We start from the raw sequence: 26361 nt of genomic DNA on the forward strand, positions 1-26361 counted from the left end.
CATTGGCATGTGTCCTACCAAAGAACAAGAGCTGCACCCAGAGGAATGTCATTTTAGGTAGAGGCACCTCAGTGAACCAGAAGGAGTGGTATTGTAATCTATATCTTTATAGGAATGCAGGGTGTCTGAGGCAGGGTTATTTTCATTCTTGTAGCTTTACCTCCACACTTGAACTATCTTGACCTAGCTGGAGGCTTTCCTTATCATAAGATCCCCAAGCAAGTAAACAGCTAGTTCTAGGTTTCCTTATACACAGCAATGCTGAATGTTATTATATGTATACTCCTGAATTGTTATCTGTCAGCCACATGACCTTGTCAAACTTCCCTCAATCTTTATAGGCAACCCTAATGCCTGCTGATGCCACAGACTCTCCTATCTTATCCCTGACCCTAGGAAATGGGACCAGACAAAGAAATATTAAACAAACTAGATCTTTGGCTCTCCTAGGGATAGCATCCTCTTGAAAGACCTGAAAGTGATAACTGTCCACAAGTTCATGCAAACACACACCTGAGTTTTCACTTTCCCCATTGAGGTGATGGAGATTTTCCTTGTCATGGTTTTCTAGTGCAAGGATAACTATAAGTAGGTAAGGGTGAGAAAGTAAAAAGATTGAATTGTCACTTGGAGGTCAGTGCTGGTTAGAGACATTGGTATCTTAAGAACACAGTAATAGCGTTCAAGCAGAGCCCAGGAAAATACACTGTAGGTAGCAGGGTATAGACAATGGAGAGTGGGGAAAAGACCGAGGAAGCTTGCTAAGGTATTTGAGGAGAGAGTGGAGCCATGCTAATAAAGATAATGAGTAGCACAAAGTCAAGTTCTGTGATGCCAATTTTGTCTATGGTATTGGATATGGCTCTCCTGTCATTCCTAGGTAGCTGCCTTGGTAGCTCAGGGGTGACTACAAAACACTTTGCTCTATGATTTTCAGATTTATCATCTCAGGATCTATTTTTTCATAAGCAATGAAAATACAATTGTAGGATGAACTGAAATCACTTGAATTTAAGTTAGTTCTAAGGTGTTGGTGGAAAGCTATAAAGGAAATGAAGTCATTGGCAATCTTGCGATATCATAGAAAGATGAATCATCAGCAAAAAGGTGCATCATCCCCTAAAATATACTTTGAGTCAGGAGGGAGAAACAGCTCAAATGACAGAATTATTGTGAGAAATTTTCACCCAGTTTAAAAGAAGACAATCTCACTCTGTAATATCATCTCTTGTTTTCCTTCTAGCTGTCTAGACGCCTCTGTGGTCCTATCCATGCCTAGGATGTCCATGATAGAGTCCAAGGTGAACATTAAGGAGTGGATATGTTTAGTTCTCCCTGAAAGAAGTTTTTGTCTTTCGTTAAGTCTATCTTTTGCAGGCACAGATAAGATGATATCTCATTTAGGTAAGCCCTGGATCATACTAACATCATGGCTTAGGCTCTGCCTTTGACCTATAGAACCCCTGTTCACATCACCTGAAAAATTTGCATGATAACAGCATTAGGATGAAATAGAAAGCATTAATCACCAGATATGAATTTTATTTGACTTCACAATTTAGTTTTAGTCACTTAATGACTATAGATAAATAATGATTTATCAAACCAAAATAGCATATATCTTTGAGAGGAACATCAGAGACAAGGAAGTTCGTAACACCAGAGCTAAACTTCAAAACACTTAATCAAAGAACCCCTGGTCATTCAATTTTGATATGACTCGTCCTATAGAACATGTGCAGAGCCTGAGCATAATTCACCAGAGTTTGGTTTTTCCTTCTCTTTGCTGCCCCAAGTCACTGGACTATAGAGAGGCGACCGTTTCCTGTTAGACATCGTTCTTACCCTACTGCCCTGGAAAGGTTCTCAGAGGTACTTGGGTATTTCTGGTGAGAGCTTTTCTGCACTCTCCTAGTCCTTTCAGGGCCCTCCCTACCCAGAGCTAAGGGCTGTCATGTGGGAGAGTAATGTAGGAAATATGGCAGGTTTGTTCCAGGAGGCCAAGGAGAACTAAGCCAATCACAAACAGCAGCTAGAGCTGAGCCAAATATGAGAGAACTAGCACCAGTCTCATCTGTCTAGAATAGATTCTTGACTTTAAGCCAATTAAAGCAAGGAATTTCTGTCTCTAGTTGGTCTTCTATGTTTCTGTATTAGTGTTTTTTTTTTTTTTTTAATTCTGTGAGCAAGCACTTGACAGGAAACAGTTTAAGAAAGGAAGCATTTATTTTGGCTTATAGTTCCGTGGGATAGAATCCATTATTGTGAGGAAGGACAGAAGGGAGGGAAGTCAGCTGGTCATATTGCATCAGAAATCAGGAAGCCAAGCAGATACAGGAAGTGGAAATCGGCTAGAAAGCCTCAAGGCATGTCCACAGTAGGCTACTTTCTCCAGTCCAGCAGGGTCTGTCTCGTGAAGCTATCACACACAACCTTTCCAAAAAATATGAACATCTGGGGACCAATTGTTTAAACACATGACCTTGTGAGGGAGAGCTCACATTTAAAGCATCACTTCTCATCCTGCTTTGGAAGGACCTTTTTTGTTAGCTCTTCAGCTACTTTTGAAAGTAATTGGGGATACATGAGCTAAACCATTCTATAATGTCTATTTAGTTCAAGAATACATTTAGCAAACCAACATGAAGCAGCATATACATACTACAGAGTCCACTGCCAAACAGTCAAGGCCGACTCTAAGCTTTCAGTCTAGAGGTACTCAGAAATACTAGACCTCAAACAGCAAGTTGGAGAAAATAGGTATTTGGGCATTTTAATCTTCTATGCAGAGGCATCCTCAATAGGAATCACTGAATCTTCAAAGAGGTAAAAATTAGTTCTCTGAAGGCCGCAAGTCTTATAATTAGTAGAAAGCAAAAATATGAATAAACAAATGTACAATTTGTGTTAAAATCCTATGGTTTGACATCTCGGTAGCCAATTCTGTTGAGTCTCTTTGCTCCTCCTAGCAGTGGAAATGCAGTGAGCAGTTTGGCCGACTGTGACTTCCTGACAGGATTAATGGATCTCTTAGACTTTCTCTATTTGGAGCTGTGGGAAGTCACTCTCTTCTATCACAGTGAGGTTCAGAAGAGGAAAGCTGGGGCCCCAAAGGGAGTCCTCACCAGTGGAAGGTAGCTGTGTGTACAAATCCTTTAGTCTCCTGGTGTCCTGAAGGACAGCCTGAAGATAAGCTTGGAAACCATGAAGAATATTTCCAGATAGTATAAAGAGCCAAGGAGAGGCATCCAGGAATTCTTGGGTCCTTCCTTAAGTGAGAAGAATACATGGAAGGGAGTGAGAGCCATACTCAGCCGCAGACAGACAGATGGACAGGATTGCAAAGATCAGCACTAGTCACAGAGAATAGACAAATAATGTCATTTTCCCAACAACACATCATCTGTATGTAAAGATTAAATCAGACTATGAAACATCACTTCACAGGTGTTATAAAAGGCATTAAGAGCCTCATTCCTAAAAGAAAACCTAGGGTTCAGCAGCAACCACAAAACAGAAAGAAGCATGAGCAAACTAAGACATGAAATAGAAAGGAAGGAAGGGAAGAAAGAAAGAAAACAGAGGAAGGAAGACAGGAAGGAAAAGAAGCAAAGAAGTGAGAAAAGGAAGAAAGGAGACAGGAAACAGACTGTGCTTCATTTGAAAGGCAGTCAGCACTGAGCAGCTTCCAGATGCTTAACCACAGTCCAGCAAACACAGCTCTTAACACATCCATCACTGGGGTTTGAAATAAAGCTATCTGCCCCATGAAGATATTTGGTTTTTTATTTTTGGTTGTGAGCCTAGCCTTTAACAGCTGAGCCATCTCTCCAGCCCGATATTTGGTTTTTTAAACAAGATTTGTCAGTAGGTATTAGTGCCCATAAATATCAGAGGTTCCCCCAAATAATAGATATTCTTTACCACAAACTTAGCTCCTCACTCCATGTCCTGTCTGTCTGTCTGTCTGTCTGTCTGTCTGTCTGTCTGTCTGTCTCCTTCCCTTCCTTCCTCCCTTCACCACTGTCTTAGTCTCTCTGCTTCTGTTTGATCTTGAGACCAAGTCCACATGCAATTCCTTACATCATGGCCTCATTATGGGCTTGCTTCTGTTTTAATGCCTCTAAGTTAGATAGCCCTCCTGTGTTTCTATGTTCTCAGCCTCCTGCTTTCTTGAGGATTACCTAATGATGAATCAGTACAAAGAAGCCAGACCTTGCTCACTCTCTGTCCTGAGTAGCTCCTTTCTTCTCACTTCTTGATTGCTTTGCTTTTGCTTAGTTTAGTCAATTTAATTTTAAAAGTTCCAGCTAAAATTCAGTGCTAGGGCACAGTTAAGGTTCTGGACAAAGGCTATTTTGGTAATAACAGGCGAATATTAACTGTAATGTGATCCTGGTTTTAAATCCACCTGCCTTCATGCTATTGAGGCCCAGTCAGTCAGTCATGGGAAGCCAGCCTGTGCCTTTCTTGCAGTCTAGTGATGCAGGCCATGTTTACCTCGCATGTAGCTCTATCTAGTTTCTGCCTTCCACTGTTCTCTAGGTTTACCCTCTGTCCCCTTCTCTGCTCTGGAAAACTGCAAGTCTGTACCGAGAGTGGTTGAAGGCACAGTTGCTGATAAACCAAATGTTTCCCATTTTAATCCAAATTAATGAAGTTGAGCGTGGCACTTTTGTTAGCTTAGCATGATGAACTGCTACAGAATTCCCAGAGGTACTTGCTGCCACCCAGGAAATCACAGCTTTTAACTAAACTGAGAAACCATTTATTCTGCAGTCCTTGGGTTGTCTCTGATGCATGACAAATACCAGCTTACATTTCTATCATATTTATGAACCTTTTCAATTCTGAAATGATGTCCAAAAGTGTTTAACATCATCACAAGATAGGAATGTTTGTTAAGGCAACTATAAGTTTGTTTCTCACTATGGATGGCATTGTTCTGAAACAAGCAACCTACTTTTCACATGGATCACAAAATCTGTATTGACATCTTGTCAATAATGTGAAGGTCAGAGAATGGCTTGTGGGCCCTAGTTCTCTTGTTCCATGATGTGGGTCCTAGGGGTTGAACTCTGCATGTCAGGCTTGTTTGGCAAGTGCTCTTACCTGTTAAGGCATCTCACAGTCCTAGTTAGCCACTTAATGGCATTCATTAATTGTATTTATTGTGAATTCAACATCATTCTTATGCAAGTACATATCCGGATGGGTAAAGAACATTTGTTGATAACATTACTCTTTTCTCATCAGATGGCCTTGGCACATTTGTTGAAAATGATTTGACTGTGGATTAAGGATATGTTTCTGGGCTCTCTAGACCCAGTCCATTGTCTTCTAGGCATATCCTATCTGTCTGAACACTAAAGTCAAGTTATTTTTTTATAACTAAAATTAATGTAGGCAATTAGGGAATTTCTGTCATGCAAAATTTTCTTTTCCAAGATTGTTTTGGTTGTTCATGGCCCTTTAAGAGTCCATGCAAATTTTAGGATTTCTTTTATTACTTTTGTAAAATATGTCTTTGGTTTATGGCAAGTTTGACCTGATTGTACATCACTTAGGTAGTTATTAGGTCTTAGAGAGGTGTTTAGTTTAATAATCCTTCGGGTCAGAGGTTTATTAATGTTTATAGTAGCACCATGATGGGGTTCTGATAGTTTCAGCCCCTATTCCCCCCTCTTTTAAGACAAAACAAGGTGTTTTGTTAAGGGAGGGGCAGGCATTGTACCATGAGGAAGCAGGCTTAGTTAACATGTGAGTCCTTTTATGTGATAGTGGTCATATATTCTCTAGGTAGGTAACTTGGGCCCATTAATGAGTGACCCATTCTGCTTGATAGTGGCAGAGAAGTGGAGCATCTGTTACTAATGCTATGCGGTGGGGGATGTTCTCTCTCTGTAGGCCAATGGAGATTGTGTGACAGACTTTCTCTAGGAAGTTGTATCTCTCTCTCTCTCTCTCTCTCTCTCTCTCTCTCTCTCTCTCTCTCTTTCTTTCTCTCTTTCTTCACTCTAAAAGTAGAACATACAACTGACAAAAATAACAAATCTATTAATGTTTAACTTGGTGAACCAATGAAATTTTATTAGGGTTACTTACTAACAAGAGTATTACAAGGAGAAGGATGTGTCAAAAGGAGCTGCATCACTGAACACCCCATCCCAACACCATCCCAGTTGATACGTTGTAAAAGCTGCATCCCTGGGTTTCTCTACACAGCCTTGGGCAGCTGGCAGTCTTAAAATCCACATTTCCTGCAGTTCTTATGGTAGAGTCTCCCCACAACTGTTGTTTACTCATTTTTATATCCCTGTAGTATGGGGGACTCAAGAACTCAAACAATCCATGTTTAATCTTATATAGAGAGATTTTAGCTTTTAGGCTTTAGATGTGAGCTTCAATTCAAATAACCACACGGGTTAAGTACTTCATATAGGACCAGGGTAGAGGACAGGATCTTCCAAAGGAAGAGAATAGAATATGGTGTTATAAAGGGATAAAAGGGGAATTGAATGAGATTAGATGGGGAGGAGAAGATCAGGGGAAGGGAGGAGAGGCGACTAACACTCAAAGCCTTTTGAAAAACCATATAGAAGCTGACTACTTTAGAAATAGACTAAACTATATAAAAAAGATTTAAGTGGAGTTACCATATAACGAAGGATCTAATACCTCAAGTAGATAATATAAACCCCCATTGCCAGGAATGGAGGATATTAAATTTTTTTGAGTCATTGGTCAAAGGGGTTGAGTAAACCCACTAAAACATTACAGGCTATTGAGAAGGCTCTTGTTTACTTTCCACAAGCTGAGGGTAAGACCCTAATGTTGAACACACCACTTTTGTCACTAAACATAGACAAGTAAGTCTAGTGCCCAACTAGAAGCTTCATCCTACTGTCTGTCACTCATAATGCTGTAAAGTACTAAATATCCTACTAGAGGAGAAAATAATCATCACCCAGCTGCAGTCTTGAACCTGTGAACTATACCAGCAACCAGCCTGCAAGCTACACTGTTTCAAAAGTAGCACAACTGTTAAAATAGTAACCTGTTACTTTTGGGTTGGATTCAAGGCCTGTTCTATGAGATGGAAGCCACGTCTGAGACTGTTAATGAGTCCAGTAGCTTTAGACTATATATATATATATATGCTATGGGCCTTCGAGGAAAACTTACTATTATTGTTCTGTTAAATGAACATAGCAATAAAATGGTTCCTAGAGACATTCTGCTTTACTGATAGATCAGATCAACCCTCTCCAGACAAGCTTCTTGCAGTAAATGATAAGTAACACAGACTCATTACTGCAGAGAGTGAGAGAACTTGGAATGCTTGGCCCTAAATTGGATATCTCCATCAAAACCCTCCCCTCAAGGCTCAGGAATCACGCAGAACAGAAGGTGGGAAGAGTTTAAAATTCAGAGGAGACAGAGGCTAATTGATGGGGGTACTCTATGATGTAGCTTCCATGAAGTTGTCATCCATGATGTGGTGGAATTTTTCAGGGATGTAGCAGTTTGGAGGTTGTAAGTGACCCTCACATATTCTTAACAAAGTAAATGCAATAAAACCATTAGTTCAACAAGTTGTACTTTGGTAGAATTATACTTTGATCTGTTATTGGTGCTCTACTACAGATGAATAAATATTCATGTTTTCCTAGGGAAAGCTAATGAAATAGACACAATTACTTCTCCATTAATAGTTCATCTTGGTGCTAGCAAGAAGGCTTAGCAGCAAAGAAGCTTGCTGCCAATATTGATGACATAAATTTGAGCTCTAAGACCCACGAGGTAGAAGGGGATAATTGGCTCCAGCAAATTACCCTCTGATCTGTTACAGTCAGACAGACAGACACTCACACACACATGCACACACATACACACACACAGAGGGAGGGGTAAATAAATGTAACAAATAGTTTTTATAAAAGTTTGGTTCACCTGGAATGTTACCTGCTACTCCTGCTGAGTCTACAGTTACTCCCTCCACTCAAGACTTGAACCCTTAGTCATTCTTGAGGCCTGGGACCAACTGCTTCCAAGTACCTGTCAGTGTTTACGTTTTTGCCATCCCATAAATCATGAGTGCTATTTTGGTGTGTGTTCAGTGTGTTCATGTGTGCGCAGGTAGTGTGTGAGTGCATGTGCACATGAACTTGAAGCTCCCCAATTATGCTCGACTAGCTGACTGGTGAGCTTGGGAGAACCACCTGTTTGCAGTCCTCCATCATGGCTGATCATCATTTTACTGACAGCCATTTCCCAAAAACCCATGAGTGTGGTAACCAACATCTGGAAAAGTAAATTATTTCCAAGGGCATTCGACTCATTTTTCCCAGATCCACTAGAGAAATAACTATCTATGTGGTACCTGCAGCTTTATGGAATGCATTTCTTGAATACAGATTTGAAAATCAAAACTGCTTCTAGACTCATGGATTGTAAAACGAATATTAGCAGGCATTAAAATATCATTAATTCTGTTGTGCATCTCCATTGTAATCCTTGGGTTACTGGGGACATGGCCAATGAGTAGTAGTATTTTTTTTTTAAGATTTATTTCTCTTTCAAGCAATAGAACTCTAAAGTGGGCTGGGAGTATTCACTAATCTATGCTGTAAACACTTGTGCTGCCATCCATGTTTTTTCCCACTTATAAAACACTGGTATAGTAGAGTTTGTATAACTTAGAAGAGGATGGTTTTCATTGTGGCAAAGGAACATTGGCACTGAACAGCTGCAGTAACCTCTGTAAGAGAGTTGGCTTTTTTAAAATTAACCCAGACCCAGACTTCCTTCTAACTTAGAAAGTTGGAGAGAGCATCTATATATAATATAGGTTTTTTTCTTATTCTGAACATGTTTTTATGTGTAGCCATCTTCATTAATTATCTGACATACTCCACGTCCCTTGCCTAAGATTCTCCATCAATACCTGCTGTCTCACATTGCACTTTTATGTGGCATACAGCTTCTCCCTTTCGTCTCACAAAGACATTTCTGCTCATGTCAGAGCTTTCTTCTGAGGCTTCCTCACCTCCAGGGTCCCTGCTTTGCTTCAAGCATCTTTGATTTTTACGCAGGATACTGAACGAAACTTTCTGCCTGTCAGCAGTTGGGTTACTGTGCTTTTTTAAGCTTTTGTGTGTTCGCTCAATTAATGCTTTTAATTCCCTTTGAGAACTGTTGCAAAATGAATGTTTGGTACTAGAGGTCTACCTTTGGGCAGTTTGGCTTTGAGTATATCTCCCTCACTAGCTTTAATTATTTTCAGCATTGATTTAACATGAAAGGCATGCAGCTCTTACTTGAACACTTCCAGGCCATTGTAAGGTTATTAATTGGACCTATCTTAATACTGTGTTATCAGGAGACAGGGAGGCCAAGAGAATAGGAGCCATAAGTAATTGGCTCCAGAACCAAACTCAAAAGATATGCATTTAGCGGTCAAATTTTTATCAGTTCATGAAATCCCCAAAACACCTATGTTATAACCATCATGATTCACTGATCACAAATCACCATAACACCTATAATGTTTCTCCTTAAAAGTTTTCCCAGAATTACCAAAGTGTGATGGAGACCAAGAGTGAGTTCATGCCACAGGGAAAAAGGATGGCATTTGCTCAGTGGTAAGCTACCACGACTATCAAGACTATCAATTTGTAAATAGAAAAGCATCACAAAGCCTGATAAAGTGATGTAGGTCATGAAAAGTCTAGCTTACAAGTTAGCTTTATCCTTAAGTACTTTATTGTTTGTGGCATTATTGCTTCCTTTTCTAGAGATGGACTCAGTTTTGCATATTTGCTTCTTTGTTCTGCATCTTTAAGTAGGAATGTTTATGTGTTCTATTATGGTTGTGGTTGGTTTTGTTTTATTTTGACTCTTGAAGATGTAATAATACATGGAAGATCTGCCATTGGTAGCTATATTATCACTTCTATAGGAGCCCTAAGTCATCTTTGAGAACTACACACCCCTCGCTGGGTTCCCTCACTCAGCACACACCCACTCACCAAGAGCTCATTGTCTTCAGCATTAACTGAATTCGCTGTAAACTCATTGATGTTTGCCTTTGTCAGACCTTGGGCAATATTGACAGCTAGTGTTGTCATCTTGATAGAATCCAGAATCCCATGGGAATTGTGCATCTGGACATTCCTGTGGGAAATTATCTTGCTTTTATGAATAGAAAGGGGAAGACCCCCCATACATACTACTGTTCCCTAACTGGACTCTTCAACTGTGTAAGTAGAGGAAGGGAACAGAATGCAGCATGAATTCATCTCTTTCTGTTTCCTAATTGTGTGCACTACGTGACCAGCTGCTTCAGACTCTTGCTGGCACGTTTGACTTCCCTGCCTATGATGGACTATACTTCGAACCGTAAGTCAAAATAAATCTTTTCACTCTTACAGTTTGCTTTTTTTTGTCAGAATATTTTATGATGGCAACATAAAAAGAGACTAAGACATTAATGAAGTTCACCCTCCTTCTTTAGTCCCCCAGATCCAGGCTCCAGACTTCAAGCTTCTAAAACCGAAACAGAAATGCTCCATGAATTGAATTTATTATTTTCATTTTGTAGATTTTATGTCAACAAATATCAAGCCAATATTTTAAGACAAGTGACTTTTGTCCTAAGCTTACAAAAACTTTTCCCACTCTAGTTAATTTTAAATTTTTTCATTTATTTTTAATTTTATTTACCTCATTCTCCTCATTTCTTTCCTCCCTGTAACTCCATCCATCTCTGTTTACTCCCTCTCAAATTTATGGCCTCTTTATCTTTCATTATTATTACATATATAAATAAATATATAAATACCACCTGCTGAGTCTGTATAGTGTAGATTACATATGTATGTTTTGGAGCCAACCACTTGATGTTGATAATCAGTTGGGGGCTTATTGCTAAAGAAGACTAAATTTCCATTTCTCAGAAGTTATAATTGTCTGTAGTTCTTCATCTAGGGATGAGCCCCATGATATTTCCCATGCATGTTGATATGCCAAGTGATGTTGTCAACCTTCAGGTCTTGTTTAGGCAGCCATATTGTTGAAATTTTATTGATGTCGTTTCTCTGTAACGTAGAGAAGACAAAATTTTGAAGCAGATTTCCTGATTCTTAACAACCTTCTCATTCCTCCAATGTTGCCCATACCTTTAAAGTATAATGATTGTTCTGCAGATGTATCAGCTGGGAATGGTCACTTTGTGGTCCATTGTTCTTTACATTTTGACCAGTTGTAGCTTTTTGTGATGATGTCTGTCTGTTATGAAACTTCTTCGATCAGGCTGAGAGCTGTGGGTATACATATTTTGAATGCAGTTATGAATTATATTGGTTTAAGAATGTGGCAGTAGAATGTTCTCTAAGATCCATGACTTCACTAGGCAGGAGTAATTGGCTGGGTTTACAGTATCAGACATTATTTCCCTTTTGTTGAGCTGGCACAGTTTCCCTTCTAATAGGCATTAAGTCTTATTAGACAGCTGTTAAGGGCTGTAGACCATCTAACAAAAATCCCAGGAACAGAAATGAGAAACCACAATTTGAGGTCAGAGGAATCCCTGCAACTTCCCAAACAATATTGGCTGTTGCTGTTGCCCTTGGTTGCCTCCTAGAGGTTTGAGGTAAAGTCCATCATGCTAGGTCACCACAGACTTCAGCACAGTACTTCATAGAGTACTTCAGACACAGTACTCAGAGGAACTGAGCTCTACATGTCCTGAAAGCTGCCTCCCTAAGAACTAGCTTTATAATACTGATTTCCAGTCTGTTGAGCTGGCATGATTTCCATTCTTTTTTTAAAAAAAATAATATTGTCAAAGTATTGGAGTTTGTCTATTAATTAGGGAGGCAGATCTCAGATTTTATTCACTTTGCATTGTTAGTCTCTTATTATGATTTCTTCCAGTTCAGAGATCCCTGTGTTCCTATAGTAACACATTAAAGACTAAGTATTTTATTAAGTTCATTCTGAGGATCTTTTCTGTTGTAATTGGACACAGAAGATGAAGCCCTCCTTATTCCAAGGATGAATGCTACACTCCCATCCAGTGCAGGCCAGCAAGACCTCATTCTAAGGATGTCCTGTCTCTCCTTGTCATCTGCCGCAGCAGTACAGAAGAGTGAAGAGCATATGGTAGCAGCTGGGAGATCTTAGAACTGGACACAATCTTCAGCTCTGTCAAGTTGAGCAATACTAGGATGCTCTGTGGACCCTCTGACAAGAAGCAAGGGTTTGTCTATGAGAAAAGTGGCTTGTGTAGCCTTGGGAGTGAGAAAGGCTGAAGATAAAATGAACGCATGTCTGGGTTGAGAAATGAGTTTCAAAATTCATCTTTCATATCTAACCTTGCCAATACCAAATGGGAGCAGGGGCACATCATGTGGTAGCTAAACATTGCATTGATAAAATACATCAATTTGGTTGGTTAGTACTGAAGTTTGTGTCAGAAGATTTAGAGTAGGCTCATATTAAATTTCTTTTTACCTCTGTAACACTTGTGCCATTTAGTTTATATTTTGACATTTATAATCCTCCTGATAACAGGGATACTACCTTTTTAGGACAACCCAGATCCTTGACATGGAGTACATCTTAATAATATCCATGCTTTTCATACACAAGCTAACCAAACCTAAACTTACACACACAACCACTTCCACTACTGGCCTCACAGTGTTTTCACACCCAAGTCCCAATTATTTACTCTTCTTTATTCACTGCATCCAGATATGCTAAGCAGCTGGAATTGCTTCTACTTTTCAGAGCCTGGAGAAAGGATTCAAGCTAGCTGTGTGTCCACACACCCTCTCTTGTTTCTAATCTAAAAGTACAAAAGAGACTATTTTCTAGAATTTCCCCTCTTGCTTCATTATGATACAGTTAAAAAACTATCTGTTCCTTTAGCCTCTGTTCATGACTTTTTTTAAACATTTTTTTAATTTTATTGGTTATTTTATTTACTTACATTTCAAATGTTATCCTTTCTAACACCAAAGTTTCATTTCCAACTTTTTCTGTTTAAAGTTCTCCTCAAAACTAAGTGACAGGGCAAGTTCTAAACTGACAGAACAGGCCTTCTTCTTGGTTCTCCTGCAGTTTTAGAAGTCTCTCCATTGTCTGTGTGCCTCTCTCCCAAGCCTCTCAACACATTTCAGTTAACCTCTGATCTCTAACCTGTACTTCAGAGGCCACCACAAGTGATATTCTTATGTTTGTTTCTTCTTTATGGGGGATCCATGGAGTCTGTGCCATCCTCTGCTTTCTACTTCCTGAGTGTATTCATCCCCTTCCACTTTCATGGGTATGTGTGGATAGTGGTGTGTGTTTGTATATGTCAGGTGTTTTCATATGTGTGACACACATAGGTATGGATACCCACTCCCATGGATGTGTCATGCATGTGGATGTGTCACACATATGGAAGACTGAGGTTGATATGTAGAATCATCTTCATTTATACAAAGGAAGCACTTCATACTCAGCACTGTCTCATTGTTGAAGAGGAACATGTCTGGGTGGCCCTGAAGACATTGTGCTGCTAGGATAGTGGAGGCATTGCTCCCTTTGCTTCCTGGGAAGAAACGGGAAAAGCTCTTCAGAAGGCCAAAATGACCTAACTGTTCAACGCTTTGCGGCCTGTCCATGGATCTGGTCAAGCTGCCCTTGATCTGCCTTGAAGAAAACTAAACTGGAGTGGCTGTTACAAATCTCCTTGTTATCAGCAATTCATTCACCATTCCCACTATCAGTCTAATGAAGTCATTTAGTCCCCTTTGCTTAATTCTTTCTTAGGTTAGTCTATATATTTGTTACATAATTTCTTTTAAATTAATTATTTTTATTTCTTTGTATACATTATAGTGCTTATCTTTTAAGTCACCTTAAGTTTGCAAAGACTTCATTTTGATAATTTTCAGTTCTTTTAAAACCTTTTTGTTTGTTTTTCTGTTTTCTGATCTTAAACACTACCTTTTCCTCCCAAGTTCTGGAATTATAGACATGTACCATCACACCTGGTTTATGAGGTGCTAGGTTTGTGCACAGGGCTTTGTAGGTGTACAGGCAAGCACTCTGAACTGAGCTATAGCCCCAGTCCTACATTCCTCTTATTGGTGGTTGATACCCCTCATTTTTTTTGAAGAATTTGATAAAGTATTTAATTTTCTTGTTCATTTGTATTATTCACCTTGTCTTATTAATTCCTTATCTTACTTACCAAAACAGGATTCTTGTTCAGCAGAAGGTATGAAGTAATTTAGGGTCTATAGATTTTGATTAGGGAATTTCAAGACTACTTGGAGTGGGAGATATTCAAGAGCTCTACAAGTCACTTAAACTGGAATCAGTTCTGTCCCTTCTTCCCACGGTAGTTTCAGATAAAGCTATGGAGAGAAACACTGGGTGACATAAAACAGCACACCTTATACTAATTCAGTAGTTGTTAATATTCCACATCCAATAGTGTCACCCTTCAGTGTCATCAGTTGTAGTTTGAAACAGTGAAGACAGATGGGATGTGATAAAATTTTGCCAACAGAGATTAACACAGGAATCTGAAATCTGGAGTATTAGCAGAGCCAAGACAATCCCATTTTTAGCTGGGGGATTTTAAATAAAATCCTTTCACTCAGAAGACTATAAAATTGAGTTGCTTTCAATTGAAAGATTGGTAGACAGTATAGAGAAAGATCATGTCTACATTTCTTGAGGTATAGAAAGCATTGAATGACGAGACAAGGGAATGGGGACAGTTTTGGTTTTTAGATTTGAGCTAAACCACTGTCGCAGCCAAAATCTTCACACTGACTAATGAAAAGCAGCCTTAGGCATCAGCATCCTGTTTACAAGCTACTAAGTCCTTCCTGTAGACTTGGAATGTTTTCCCAGGTATTGTTCTGCTTGTGCACTCAGTTAAACTGATACATTAGAAAACAAAGGCCACTGAAAGACTCCCATTCTTTTCAGCTTTATTATGATATAATTGGCAAAAGCATATCTAGCCAAGGTAAAATGTAGTTTTATAATATGTGTATACATTGCTAAATCATTACAATCAAGCTAATTAGCAAAAACATCACCTCATTTACACACTAATTTTATTGTGTGTGATAAGAACATTTAAGATTTAGACTGTTGTCAGGTTTCAAGAATATGAACACATGCATACATACTATGCATACACTATATACATGTATGTATATGTACATATACACATAAACATACATATATACACATACTATATCACCCTGTTGTGCAGTAGATCTCCAGAACTTACTCATGACTGCAAACTTTTACTCTCTTAGTTTTTCATGTCTCTTGGCCATCATCTACTCTCTGTTTTTGAGGGTTTGACACTTCAGATTCTCTATATAAGATAACCACTGCAGTTGATAATATTGGCCATCAAACTTAAGATAATTTGGAAGAGGGTACCTCAATTGAGGAATTGCTTTCATCAGACCGACCCATGACACAATTTTCTTGATTACTAATTGATTTAGGAGGACCAAGCCCATTGTGGAAGGTACCATTCCTAGGCAGGTGAGTCTGGGCTATTTAAGAAAAGTCAGTAAGCAGCACTCCTCAATTTGTTTCTGGTTGGCTTCCATGGATAATGGACTGTAACCTTTAAAGTAAATTCTTACTTGTTTATTTTGGTCATAGTATTTTATCATAGTAACTAAATGCTAACTAGGACAATCATGAACACCTTGTCTTTCTGTGGCTGGCTTATTTCATTTAATGTAATGTTCTCTGATAGGACAGAACACAAAGTTCTATCTTTGATGAGAAACTTTCATACTGGTTTTCATAGAGGCTTGGATCATTTTATAGTCTCAGCAACAATGCACATGGACTCCAGCCTTACAAAGCACCACCATTTGCAATCTTTATTTTGATAACTATCCTAAAAGATGTGAGCTTGTTTTGTATCGTGTTTTATTTATATTTCTATTCTAGTTAGTAATGTCAAATACCTTTTCACATACTTGTTGTCTACTTCCATGATAGGCAACTTTAATTTTACTTTTAAATATTGCTTATCACTGTCAGTAGACCATCATGATTTTTGTTTTAAGAAAATTTCAAACTCTCTATGAAATTTATCTAAACTTGGGTTTTACATAGAGCCAACTTCATGTGCTTTATTTCACTCAGTAAGCTATGGTTTCCACACTTGATGGCTTTATCCTTTTATAGCCATAAATGATTCATTCACAGGCAGGATAATATTGTGCTTATGAGACCTCAGAAAGATCTTCAATGTGGAAATTTGTGTACTTGTTGGTTATTTAACAAACACTACAACCTCATGACATTTACATTCAGCATAGCACCATGTGCTCATTCCCACGCTGTGGAGGCAATCATGGGGTCTCTTGTCATTTCCTCTCAGTCCATTTGATTTTATTTGTTGAATATAGTTGTGGGTGCTTTACCTTATCTCTTGCCAAACCGCATACACTACTCGAAGTAGAAGTCATGAATCTTTCCATTTTGTGAGCCTGGAAATTTTCAAACCAAATAATTTTGCTATTCCCTTGAGGCAGGACACAGTTAAGAACTTGAAAGTGAAATTTTGGTCAATTAAAAATATAAATTATCAGACTAATGGTTTAGGCTACAATAGTCAAGCTACATCGAGGTGTTTTGAATTGTACTCAGGAGACTCTGTCCAGATAAAGTTACTTATTGGTCACTCACTTCTGAAACCCGTTCCTACATTGTTTTTCCTCATCACTTTTCAATATTCTATGTGGTATCAATTCCTAAATGAAATACTGTTTTAAGATACCTATCTCTGTCTACACTTTGAAGTTGCCTATATGAAATCACACAGAATTGTCACTAGAAAGCCGAAACTTGGTACAAATTGATGATCAAAAATTTTCAGATTAAGATTCACTACTTTATGCTCTAATATAAGATCATGAAGAAAATGGCAAACCAGTCATTAATGGGCGATGATACATGCTTCCTGTCATAGTTTACTAACTTTTATATGTCTTTGAAAATGTGACAAATATATGTTTGTCATTCAACTATAAATACAAGATAGTCTTTAATTTCTATAATTTTGTGTCCTTAAGATGGGCATGTATTTAATCACCTAGAATTATCTACAAGGACGTGTATAGAAAAGACATCACCCATCATGTTAGAAATCAAATTTGTGGTGGTTCCTGAAAATTTTTCAGTAGGTGTTATCTTCTTCCAAATCCTGATTAAAGAGAAGTTTTTGTTAGTTGCATCTGTGATCTGATGGCAATGATCAACTAGTATATATTAATTCACAGTATATATATATATATATATATATATACATAAATATATATATATGTATATACATATATATGCATAGATGTATATATGTTTATACATATATATATATACATATATATATATATTATCTTGCCATCTAGTTATAAATAATCTTCTGGTTTGAGGGCATAGGGAAAACAGATCTTATATGTCAGAATCTCTAAAAAAGTCTATTGGTCTTAGAGAAAAATTATTGAGATATCATTAAGAGTCTCGCAATGACCTCTGATGTGCTGCTACTATTACCAGGACTAAAATATAATTTAATACTAGCAGGGCTTCAGTCTAGCTCAATACAATGTATAAGTATACAGTTATAGAGATTTAATAGTATAATGTATTTATCTATGATAAACCATGTCTTTTTTGTAAATACCTCTTTCAATTTGAATAAAGCTGCATACAAGTAAATTGCTCCACTTGAATGCTTCTAATGATTTAGGACTTTGTTGTTACCTGGCTTTTCATAGAACTGGATTCCTGTCATACTATCTTCAGGGCTTTGGAGGTGAAATCATCCTTGAACCAGTTGAAAATTGTTTGAGTGGCATCAAGAAACATGGAGAGTAGAACATGTTTTTATATGGAGCAAGGGTTGAGTATATCACTGAGCTCTAGAAAGAATAAGGCTGGCATCCTAGGTGCTTAGAAGCTGAGAGTAAGGATGTTACAATATCCCCTCATCCATATATGTAGCTACATAGCTGATACATAGCTACAATTGAAGCATGCTCTGTTATTGTTATTTCCAATTAAAGTAATGGATATTTTACAATACTTTCATAATAATAAAAATGAAATCCTATGAGCTAGAATACCAATAAGAAGAATTTAAAAAGGCTTTAACACAAACAGTGGGTTTCAGGTTTTATGTCTGGAGTTAAGAGCTTGTGTCATTCTTTTGTTCAAGCAGGCAAAACAGCAGCAATAAATAAAATTATGAATTGAATTCTGCTGGATTGGCTTTTTGTCCATGATTCCTTATTGGTAAGGAAGTTGGTATAAATTATCAGATGCCTTTGCATCATTTTCAATTAGGGAACAACATTTTCACGAGTCATGGTATTTTTTATATAATGGGTATATTCTTAAATGAAATTACTAAATTTTGTACTAAGAGGTATAAAATGAGATACCAGAAGCTCTTCTGCCCACGAGAACAAGAGCTCTGCTTTAGAACGTACTGAATCTATAAGTGAGTTAATGCAGAGCATTTTGCTCACAGAAAGCATAGACACAACTAGAATATTGTCAGAAATGAAATGAGTGGGCACCACGTGGACTTCTGGGTGTGTCTTCACAGTCCTCCAGGTTCTCTGAGTTCAGAGCACACAGTAGCTTCCAGGGAGCTTTATTGGGAAAGATCACCAGTGAATTCTTTTAGTGAAAATCCTTGGCATATAAAAGAGTTGAGATTTCTCTTCCTCTAACTCTTGAGTGAGCCACAAAATAGAGCAGAGGAAGTGGGTAGGGATCTAGGTCAGGGACACATGGTAGTGGGACTAGACTCACAAGAGGTGGCATCTGCTTGCCAGTTGCTCATGACTTTGTCACATTGCCTCAGAAATTTGATTAGTGTTGAATGGAAGGAAAGAAAGCACCCTGCTCACCATGTCTGGGAGTGTGGTTCACAGGGATGTGTAGAGCTTGAGACAGATTTTTATGTTGAATCTCCACTCTATCCAAAAGAGAAAAAACTCAAAATGCTAATTCATAATATTGAATATTTGAAAAAGCTGTTTCTTTTCAAATTATCAAGATTATCAGCATCTGAGAATGCCCAAGTTCACTACTTCAAAATTTTGACACACAGGCTGTGGAGGGGCTTAGAGGGAACACTTATGTAAGCATGGTGACCTGAAGTTAGATCCCTAGAACGACATAAAAGCCATGTGTGGCAGTGTGTTCCTGAAACCTCAGTAGCTTTTAGAATCTTCAGGCCAACCAGGATGAGTGATAGCCGGTTGAGAAACTCTGTGTCAAAATAAAAGGTGTTTCCTCCTCAGTGAATAGTTCCAATCCATGGTCATCTAGCTGTTCAGGTTAAACTCAGTGGATCACAAAACCAAACAAAAGTTCTTGAATGTGAGAAAGGGATTTGTAGACAAGGGTGGGGGGATTAATGGGCTTGGGAGGGGGATAAGAGAGCTTAGGAGGCAAGAGTAATTAGAATGCATTATGTACATTTGTAAAATTCTTAAAGATTAATTTTCACCAATTAAAAATTAATAAAGTAGATGACCTTTGGCTACTAGAATCTCCCCATCCAACCTACTGCATACACTTTGTAGAAGATCTTTTTCTGTGTTGCTTTGCTGTGTATGTGTATATATGCTCATAACTAATAAATTATTTCCTTCTCTCCTCCCTGGCTGATTTTATTTGCTGTGTCTGAGAATTCCCCCAGTGCTACCCTCTGTGTAGACATTTCCTGCCATTTACTTCTTTAACAGGCAAAATAAAACAAACCCCATCAAGAACCTTAAATGGTAATATTTTGAGGATCTCTAGAAGCTGACATGGAACCTCACACTGATTTAAAAAGAAACAAAACAAAACAAGACACTCTAACAGCTATGTCAAGACTGCTTATTTGAGCTGAGACCATGGAATCCCTTCCTTTGTTTCTTTATTTTTCTATATTTGGCCTCCTTGCCTAGGTCATAGTAATCATCTGCTCCTATAGAGCTGAACCTAACTAAAGTGTGTCATTTTAAATAAAACTCTATTATAGTCTACATTTTGTCTATGAAGTATGTGGATCCCATATGGACCTGTGCCCTGAGTGGAGATGGGCTTACTTTACTGTGGAGTTGAAATCACCCAGAGCAGAAAGCAACCATATTGGCTAGTTACCTTATTAAGATGGAGGAAATCATGTGACTTGGCTGCCATCTTTGCTAATGATAATATAAAAGAGCAAATGCCTTGTGACTTCACCTCCATCTTGGTTAATGTAACTACATGACATAAAGGAAAAGGGAGGCACCTGTGTGGCTTCCTGTCCCTTTGGAGTCTACACTACTATATCTCTTCATACCAGACCAAGGAGGTAGCACCAGGCCTCTAACCTGTGTTTTGGAATGTTTAGTTTTATGTTTTATTTTGATTCTGACACATTGTTTTGTATAATATATTTACTGGTTTCCAGAGGTGACTTAAAACTTGCAGAAAGAACAAACACACCCTAACAAATCCCACTGCCAAATTAAAAAAAATTCATATCTAAAAACCTTTGTTCATAGAAAACAATCCTTGGGGAAACACCCTGACCTCCAAGAAGTTCAAAAGCCTTAAGTCTCTGAATATTTCTTTCCTTTTATACTCAAAGAAAGGGCAAATGAAGATCCCTTATTTTTTATAAGAGGAAGTTTTTTTTCAGGTTGCCCACCTCCATTTTCAGACACCCCCTACATCCATTCCCACAATAAAGCCCCCCACACAGACACACAGAGACATCTCTCACACACACACACATCACACATACACATCACATGCTCATACATAACAATTATAAGTAGAGAGCTACAAGCAGTTGGTCATCTCAAGGCTAGTCAGAAAGGATCGCAAGGTAAAGGCAGTTTTCTCTGTCATCATGATCATGAGTATAGAATATCATATACCCATGACCTTATACAATTTAAGGAAACCAGAGGGTGAAAATCAAATGTTCTGTACCTTACAGCCCTCTAAAACCTTTAAAAGAGAAGAAACTACTTCCTGTCTATTGTCAGTACCTGTTGTTTGGAGGTCATAAGGAGGTCCAATGCTTGGGTCTGGCCAGTTGTCAGGACTCAACAGCGAGTTTCTCATCAGTTAGCCACTAAACTTAGTTTTATAAAGAAGTGAATGCCTCATGCACACATGCTATATTAGCAAATGATCTTGTGCTGTTTAATCAATGAGAAGCTGCCTCTGGCAATGGGATTTCCCTTTCCATATAGCTCTTCCATAACACATTCAAACATTTTTGTCTCACAATGTCCTCCAAAACTCCTGTCCTGAGTCAGGCTGGTCCCTTAACTCTATGATAAGGACAAGGAAAATGTAACAGCCTTCAGAGTCAAAACACCTTGACCTTAAGGACAGATAATGGGTAAAAATATTTCCAAAATAGGTCACTATTCTTTATCTCCTGATACAGAGCTGTCTATAGGTAAATCATCTAATGGAATCTTCATCTACAGAGAATTTTTGTCTCAGAGTCACCCAACCAGTAACTCCAATATAATAATGGGGATTCCATAGATTATTTCTAGAGGAGGTTGTAAACATAGATTGAACGATGTTTTGTTTTACATCTACTACTTCCCTTTGTCTGCTATTGAATCTACTGAAAACAAAAATCTGGGCTATGGCAAACAATTCCCTGGACTGTAAAAGCCACTGAAGGTTATTATTCTCAGCCTTTGAAAATTACGAGAGTTAGGACTTCTTTACATTGGGTTGCACCAGAAACCTTTGACAGACTGTAAGATGGGACTAGAGGGAGATGTGATAATTTTTTTTCTGGATATTATCTATACACTGATCCATCTTAATCTATTATCTGAAACTACAATTATGGGTTTACCATATAAGGACATGTGTCTGTGCATAATATTCTTGTTTGCATAGGATATTTCTTCACACCAAGGTCTTTTTGTTAATGTGTCACAGTGCTTGCTAAAATTTAATTTTTTCTATATGCTCAGATAATCCTAATTCCTTGTATTATTCTATGTAGGTATCTTGGATCCTACTCTGCTCCATTCATGAGGTTTTATAAAATATTGTCTTTCAAGACATGCAACTGCCACCTTCATGAATTCAGCTGTGACTACCTTCTCAAAACCCAACACAACTGAGCTTGCTGACTATAAATGTTCTTTCATAGAAGGAGGGAATAGATGAGATTTTTATATCCTTGCCTGAGTATCCAGCCACTTCTTCCAGACATGTAATTCTCTTTACTCCCACATGGCTGAATCATTTTCATGAAGAATTAGAGAATATAGGCTAGAAAGGCTAGGGAAAGGAGACTCCTCCTATGTGCTTATAGCCAAGCCATAATCATTACTGAATAGAGACTTTCCAGTGTGGCTGCTCTAGGGATGCTCTTGTCAGTAACTTCTTACCTCTGCCCAGTAAATAAGCTTTTCAAGCTCACTGGTCCCCCAGGAAGAGCCTTGATAAAACCAAAACTTTGGTTTGTCCTTGAGACTTTGTGAGTAGGAGATAGGTATGGCTTAATACCTCTTCCTATCCAAAAAGTTCTCATAAAAGATGGCAAATGTATTTATTAGTATGACTATGTCTCATAGTATTTAAAGAAACAGTAAGACGTTGGGATGTAAAAGTAAAAATATTTTCATTAAAATAAAACTTGCATATAAAGATTTACAAAATGAGATGCACCAGTCTAAGTAAGTTATTGAGGGTTTGTAAAAGATGAGACTTAGGTAATTATAGCTTGATTTAGATAGTTTATTGGTTCTTTTTCCCATCCTTTATCCCTATTGGTTTTACCACCTATAGGAAAGAAAGAAAAACAGGGGTTTCCAAATATCATTAAGCAGGAGTCTGATGTAACAAATACTAATTTCACAATTATATTTTGATCTGTGAACCAGAACTTGTATCAGTCTAAGTCTAGAGAAGACTATTTTTTTGACCCTATCTTTCAACAGGGATCTGGTAGATCATCCAACAAGCTTCACAATTACACTTCACCTTCTCAAATTCTGGTACAATATCTCTGATTTCTGTTGTTTTGTAGCAAGCAACATGTAAAACATATAGGCTTCATAGAATCCATAGAAATATGGTTATCTCATTAAATTCCTCTCTTAATTTCTCTTTTAGTAGAACATACTAAGAATAAGCTTGACAAAAAGAATATGCATAGGAGCTCTACAAGGTATGAATATAATTTTATTTAGTGACTTCTAAGCATGTCTGAGTAGAATATTTTACTTTTTACAATAAATAGATTATTTTGGTCAATGTTGGTACAATAATAGAGAAAATACAGGTCCTAAAGAGCTATACATTGATGAATTTATATAACTAGAGTTTAGTTCAAATATGAATCTGGGTTGAAGGTGTATAGGGCAGGGCTGGAGAGAGCACTCAGTGATTAAGAGCATGCATTGTGTTGGGTTCTCAGAACCTCAGCTCCATGGCATTCAATGCTTTTGGCTCCTGTGGGTACCTGTACTCTGGTATACATACCTACCATATAGACATGCATTCATACACAAATTAAAAATAAACCTTAAGAAAGTACACAAGGCAAAGATAAAACACACACACACACACAAGAACTAAAATGGGTGATTCTCACTCCCTTGGAATATTAAGTCCTGCTCTTATGCTTTCACTACCCCTCTAATGAATTCATTCCAAGTCTAGGCACACCTGAGTCATCAGTACAGGAGACAGAATAGACAAGAGAACCAGTGTTTCTAAAACAGACAATTCTGTTGCTCTACAAAGGTCAACTGAGCCCCGGTGGACTGTAGAACAGGTGAGAATGTAGATGTGGGGGAGCTGTCTAGAGCATTAAGAACAAGGCAGGTCCTGGAGAAGCTCATTTACCTACCAGAGGCTTTTTGTGGGGACATAATTACCACCTGCCTGCTCCCTGCTTTCCACTTTTTCCTCATCTTTGGAAGGAATACACACCATGCTAGACTACATAGAGCTGTGACTGTGAAAGGAGTGCTATTGGGCATTAGAGACATCTTGAGTTGCATCACCCATTGCATACCGTTCAGGGTAAGATATGTCAGTGAATGCATGATCTCTGTAATAAGAATCAGGTGTGGGTATGAGCTGTTCATCTTTTTTTCTCAAGAAACAGAATCCAAGTTATAATTCAGAAGACTTTGTGTTCAAATTTAGATTATATGTTTGATAAAAATACACACACATTTGACCTAAAAATTAGATGAATTTACCAAAGTCTTAATAAATAGAAATGATTTTGAAGTAGCAAAAGACCAATCTGAGTATTTGTCAGCCATGTTGACTGATCCTTAAAGTGTACATTCTAAAACTAAAGAAGTGATATGGGCTAGAGGCTCCTTTTACTGGGGTGGAAATACTCTAGAGTGATATGTAGAAGCACTGGCAGTTAGGGTGGGGGAGTTAGGATTCTGAGGACAGTTAGAGATGTTCATGTGAGCATCTTAGTTTTAGAGAAAGGCCTTGACTGTTTATTCTCTGTTCTGATTTGAATGGGAAATGTTTCCCAGAATTTCATGTGTTCGAACACTTGGTCCTCAGCAGGTGGTCTGTTTGGGGAAGTTGAGAACCTTCTATGGGGTGGCAATTTGCTTGGTTTAAGACTTGTGATGTTATACCCTGGTTCTACTTCCCGTTTTTTGTTTTTTGTTTTTTGTTTTCTGTCATTTGCTTCCTGACTGCTTGTTGATATCAGGCTGTGCTCTGTTCAAGTGCACACCACGCTGCACACCACAGTGTTTTCTTAGACTCTGCTTTGCATGCAGAGGCTCCATTCTACAAGCAATCTTTGACTTCCTTTTGAGAGTGGAAATGACTCCGTGCTATGCTGGACAGGTGAATCACACCATTGGTCCAGTCTCAGCTCTGCAGAACAGGCTGATAAATGATTTCTTTCTGGAAGCAGAATGTGTGTCACCAATTTTTATATCAGGAAAAATGGAGGGTACCTAGACACATGGGTGTATTAAAATCACATTGGAGGAAACAGGCCCAAGAACTTATCACAAACACCAGACCATGGAAAGGGTGGGACAGGAGCATTACTGAGAGCCACATGCTCAGCACTGGGATGCTCGCATCTATCACCCAGTATGTGCCCCCCACCAATCTCTCGTCTCAAGCCTGTGGTCCACAGAAACCTTACTCTACAGAGACAACTTCTTTCCTCCAGCTCCTTTGGATTTCTTATCTCATCATAACAGACGTTATTTACATTTCTATGAGCTCACCTCAGAAACTTTTTAATCTCGGCTGAATCCTCTTAAACCACCTGTACAATCAAGCACGCACATTCACGCACATGCACACGCACATGCATACACACATACACATGCACACACACACCTATAAACACACATACATAAATGCACACAAACACATACACACATATGCATACATAATATATACACACACACAGACACACAAACACATACATACAACACTACACACACACACTACAGTTTTCTGATCAGTGTAAGCTTACATGGGTGAAGCCATGATGCTAATCTGTGTTTATTTCTGTGGCGTCAGACTCTTGATTCATGAGGAGACCTATGTAGAGAATATTTACTATGTATTGTGTGATATAAGAGTGAATATTAGTAATTAAGATAGAAATAAGAGAGTTTGTGTTTAATCTCAGGTGCCAGATGACTGACAAAATCACGTGATCTGTTGAGTAAGAAAAATCCTTTCTGTGAATGAAAAGCTCAATAGGGTAAAAAATGTAAGAGTCATGAAGCAGGTTCTGTTCTATTGGGATCCTCTTCCTTGGTCACACAAACCTAATTGTTTTGCTTTTCTTGTCTTCCAATCAAACTTCATTGCATATGTAACAGGAGCTCAACCTATTTACTCTCATAAAACATTACATGGAATTTTATTCAGGGAAACCTGGGATATTTTGTTTAGTAAAATAATGGCCAAAAAGGCTACTGCACTAAATATTCTCTTTGCAAGCAAAGTGTACATACACGAGTGCTAGCACACATCATGGGTGACTTAGAGGGTGCTCTCATGCTCACCTTTTGGAGAGCAGGACAAGACTGCTCTTTTTTGGAGACCTCAATCTTTAGAAGTGTGGTAAGAGGTTGATGTATTTTTTTTATTTACATGTAAATTTCTCCTTTCCCACTTTCCCCTCCAAAAAACAAACAAACAAACAAACAAAAACAACAAGAACAAACCCCTGTTGCCTCCCACTTCACCGTGCCTGCCACCCCGCCCTCTCTCACTTTCTGGCCCTGGCATTCCCCTACACTGGGGCACAGAACTTTC

The sequence above is a fragment of the Mastomys coucha genome, unplaced genomic scaffold, assembly GCF_008632895.1.
Source record: "Mastomys coucha isolate ucsf_1 unplaced genomic scaffold, UCSF_Mcou_1 pScaffold15, whole genome shotgun sequence".
NCBI classification, from domain to species: domain Eukaryota; kingdom Metazoa; phylum Chordata; class Mammalia; order Rodentia; family Muridae; genus Mastomys; species Mastomys coucha.